This window comes from Sander lucioperca, chromosome 12, assembly GCF_008315115.2.
Source record: "Sander lucioperca isolate FBNREF2018 chromosome 12, SLUC_FBN_1.2, whole genome shotgun sequence".
Classification (NCBI taxonomy): Eukaryota; Metazoa; Chordata; class Actinopteri; order Perciformes; family Percidae; genus Sander; species Sander lucioperca.
The window spans coordinates 34,770,217-34,775,250 of NC_050184.1; positions in this window are offsets into that span (position 1 = coordinate 34,770,217).

The following is a 5,034-nucleotide window of genomic DNA, read 5'->3' on the forward strand; positions in this document are numbered from 1 at the left end:
CCAGACCCAAATCCGAAAGATTAAGGATCTTAGCCTGACAAGCCAGACCCACATCAAGATGTTGGGTCTGGGAACTCACCATTGACGGAGCTCAATCCGAGGGGCGGGATAAACAGTTGTCTTTCAAATTCCCTCTGCACGCAATAGGATAGCGCTACAACCAGGCAGAGCAACGAAGAAGGTAGCAAAGCTAGTTGATAGATTCAATTTTTGCCGTATCCGGTCGGCAAAACTCCGAACACATCTTCCTTTTTCCGCCGACCGACTCTATATACAATGTGATTGGCCTGACCAGAGTTTGGTTTTTCCAGCTCGCAAGCCAACGGAGAGTGCCTAGACATCCCTGGCTGCAAAATAAATTTGCTGCCACTAGGGTGCGTCTAGATTTCTAGGCTATAAGGATCTGGCAATGAGTAATGAAAATGGCCCAACTCAAGGGGCGGCACCAAGCATGCATTTGAAAATCTCACTGCACGCAATTGGATAACACTACAACCAATCACAACAATACACCCCATACGCCCCTTTACGCTTAGCTACCAGCGGAGATAACTGGTAGATTAAACTCTTGCCGTATCCGGTCGGCAAAACAGCAAAAACGTCCTTCTTGCAAAGGAACGCCAAGTCAAAAAGCCAAGTCTAACTCTTTGATTGTAGCGGCCAAAGCCTATTCAAACAACTGGTGTTCATCCGTAGCCATCTTGCAATGTTTCCTAATGACTTGGACGTCGCAGTGCTGTCGTCATCTGTTTAGCTTGTCTCTGGCCCACCTATATCAGATACACCGATGTGACAAGGGCATAGTTAATGAGCATCATTACTGAATGCCAGAGTGACTCGCTGAGAAAATTCTAATTGTGCTCTTGTGAGAACTCTGGATTTCCAGGGTAGCCAAAAGCAGCTCCCACCTTTATTGTTTTCGGCATTTTAAAAGCCCAGTTCAGACTAAAGATGAACGGCCCGGTTGCAATTAGCCTTTTTATTTATTTATATTGTTACGGTAGCTAAGCTAACCTGGGCTCGTCAAACAACTCTCTGTTGTATGTTATTTGTTATCTGGCCCCCTCCGAAAAGTTTTTAGTAGCTTATTTGGGGTTCCCCATTTCACGAGGCCTACACAAGATCATTGCACCTTCTGAAATTGTGTTTTAATGATACGATGATGACGTGTGAATAAATAAATGAAATAAACGAACAAAAAAAACACAGCAACTAAACGTCATTATTATAAAGTCATTATATTGTCTCCTCTTCCTGCGTGATGCATTCAACGTGAGACTGAGACCTGAGCTTCCCTGGACACAGCATCTTTCCTACTTCTAGAGGGGTTGTGCTGTGTTGACTCACTCACCCAGCCGCTGCTTCGGTTCGCGGTCGAAAGATGGCTGCTGGCCTCGGTTTCTCCGGCGTCGCTCCAAGTCCGCCATCCTGCATTCTCTCCGTCGTCGTCGTCGGGACCTGGCCCAGCCCCGCTCTCCGTGTTGGTGCGGGTTTTAAAAGGCGTGTCGTTGGGAAAACACGAAAAGGTCTCTTTAATCAGAAACTTTTTTTCAGTGTTTTTCTCCAACGTCTTTGTCCGCTTCAGGCTTTCCACTTCTTCATCGTTCTTCCTGAATTAATTTTCTGAGAGAATCTCCCAGTGTGGCAGCCTGCAGCTTGCTGGCTTGATTCAGTCCCACCACCTGCAGCTTGTTGGGCTTAATTGAGTCAATCTTCATATGTGCACATGTCATTCTGACCCTGTCAATCAGGCTAAAACCACACCCACTTCTCAAACAGACTGTTCCTAACAATATGTAGACTTTTTTTGATACATTATGTACATGAGATCATTATTTAGGTAAATGATCCTGTATAAAATGATCTAAAATCCAGGGTTCATACGCATTTTAACCGATACTTTTCCATGACTTTTTGGCAAATTTCCATGACTATGATTTCCTGAAAATGTCAGTCGACATTATACAATAAGAATAAAAATCTGTGTTAAAGTTTACCCTCAGAGGTTTAACAATAAAATGAATGACAATTTATGTGGTTCATAGAGGGATTCGTAACATCGCGCCCCGAATAGAACGTTGAGGTTAAGACGACGTGAAATACATTTATTAATCACATATTATTATGCTGTGTTAAAAAAAAAATTCCATGACTTTTCCAAAACCTTTCTGGGTCTTTTTATGTTTCCAAAACCTTTCCAGGCCTGGAATTTGCATTTTTCAAATTCCATAACTTTTCCATGTTTTTTCAAAACGTATGAACCCTGTAAATCGCGTAACTAAACGCCTTTAAGGCCCTGACACACCAACCAGACGGGCCGACCATCGGCAGAAAAGCCAGTCGGACTGATCAGTCGGGTCCCGAGGTCCAAAAAATGCCTCAGAACACACTGAGGCAACGTCGACTTGAGTGTACGCTCTGCGCGTGCGCGAAACGTAATACGTCTCCATAGCAGCAGGCGGCGCTGCTCTGTATTGTTTCCATTAACAGTCTGATTATTTCCCAGAAAATAAGAACCGGCAGCTGATTGGACGAACGCGTCACGTGGTTCTTTTTTCTCTGGAAATTCACAGCCAGACTGTCATGGCGGCTTGTTCAGAATACGATCTCATATTGTACTAAAATAGTTCACCGAAACGTGTTTCTGAAAACATTTTAAGTGAGAAATAGGCCATGCAGTTGCTGAATCTGTCTTCATTTCAGATTGACAAAGGTCGGTTTAAAAGATTTTCGTCAGATTTTGAGCGGCTCATCCGCTCCCCATTTCCGGGTGAGTCCCGACTGCCCTGTCCCCGACTGAACATGTTGGGTCGGCCCAAATGAAGGCCGACGGCTCCTCGGACGGACGACGCCACGGGACACACGGAACAGACTCGAGTCACGGACCTCGCCAGACGGCCCGACGCCCAATTATCGGGCTGGTGTGTCTTCTCTCTTACACTCTGCTCATAGCAATGAGCATATCTCAAAAAAAATATTATTTTTTTTACATAGTTCAAACAAATAGTGTTACGAAATACATGAATATTTTGTTAATGTTTCTACATACAGAAATCTTTAGGATCAATATGTTTTAGGTTTATTTAGTAAAATTGGATGAAAACCCATCTTTATTTTTGACACAATTTGAATACTTTCATCAATTATTGTGGTTTATTTACTTATTAATTACTATTATGTGGTTTATATAACCTTTTAGCTTTCGTTGTACTGATTTTATGGATATGATGACATCACAATAAGCAATAAATACCATGTAGGCACTGACGGACCATTTCTATTGCAGAGTTTAAAGGGTTAAACATTCGGTATAGTCTAGACGGATTTCAGAAAAAAGGCCTTCTATAAGAAGTGAGGAGCATTCATGGGTACAAGTCGGGAACCGGCCTACTTTACATATTTCAAGGGTGCTGAGTCCAAAAAAAATGGTACCCAAGCGAAATCTTTAGTTTTTGACCTTCTAATTTGCATATCAAAATGGCCACCAAATTGCCCATCTTGCACAGTCATTGGACCATTTCCCCCTAGTTTTTTTGTAAGTAGGCAATCAAGATGAGGAAATTAAGTTTCTAGATCGATAGTCTAGGGTCAGAGCAAGGAGATAGTGGAGGCCCACTGCCTTTTTTATGTATATACATGCAAATGTACAACTTCTAAGGTGGAATTAAGCATTATATGTGTCATTTTTAAGGTGGACATAAATAATTACTAAATAAATGTTACTCTGAAATTTCCCCTGTTGATATGACATATGATGTACACCATATTACATGATAACAAAGAAAAAAATCCATTGCAAGTTGTCTGAGATTTCATGTTTTTATGCAAATTAAAGTTGAAAGTTGAATATTTAGATCAGGACATAGCATGGTCAGTCCCATCTCTGAGGACCCTTTGCCCGAGGTGAATGCAAGGGGGTAAGCTTCTCCTCGGACCGCGAACCTCCTATGGCACCATTTTATTGCTACAAAGCGATCACCCCCCGTTAGCATCCCATTGACTGCCATTCATTTTGACATCACTTTGACAGAGAATAACTTTACATCTGAAGAGTTTAAAGACTTTATTTGTCCATTGTTGATTTCTAAAGAAACACGACAATGTATAAAAGGCTCCATTACCTTGTACCTCACGTTATGGCTCTGTAGCAGACATTTTTATAAAAATAGGCTAACGATTGGGTCATAACCACGAGACTTACTGTCTCATAATAGAGGAATTACCGTATAGTACAGGAGAAGCTCTCAGGCAGTTTGGACTTCCATTAGCTGTTTAAGTGTAATTACTAATGTTAACTATCATTTTAGTGATCAATAATTAGCCTGTGTCTATGTTATCTCCTTACATATACCTATGCTCTCCGTCTCTGCTAGATTGGGAATGATTGAGATTTCTCTTGGCACAGCTACCAGAAGACTTCCAACTTTCAGACAGGTTGCTCACGTCACATCTACGTCTTCAAGCTCAGTTGGAGGCTGCTCAGTAACACTCAGCGCTCACCGGGAAAGTGCTTCTAACGGCCTTCACTGGTTTCCGTCCAGAGCAACGGGATCTGTTGGTCCATTCTTATATACAGTCTATGGGTGAATGTAACAGCAAAGAGGATCGTAACAGTTTCACATGCTTTGGTAAGTTTTCTGTTTTTTTTAGACAAACAATGTCAATATTCCTTAGTTATTGATTGAACTTGTTACCCTATTTATCCAAAATTATACTTTTTCAACCATAGTGGGTCAGAATTGTGTATTTCAATGATATTGAGATGGCTAGCAACTGGGAGAAAACTAGCTAACAGTTTTGGAGGGTAAAAACAGCTAGCTAGTTTTTTCCCAGTTGTGCCCTAAAGATTACCACCTTTGTTGATACAAGTTTATTTATTATAATTCCACCCCAAACAGCCCTGTGGCAGCATAAACCCCCCTACTCTCTAGCTAGCTAGCTAACAAGCTATCATAGGGCAATGGATGCTGGGGAGTGACTGCTGCCACAGGGCTAGATTTGGGGTAAGGAATTATCAAAAATACACTTGTGTCA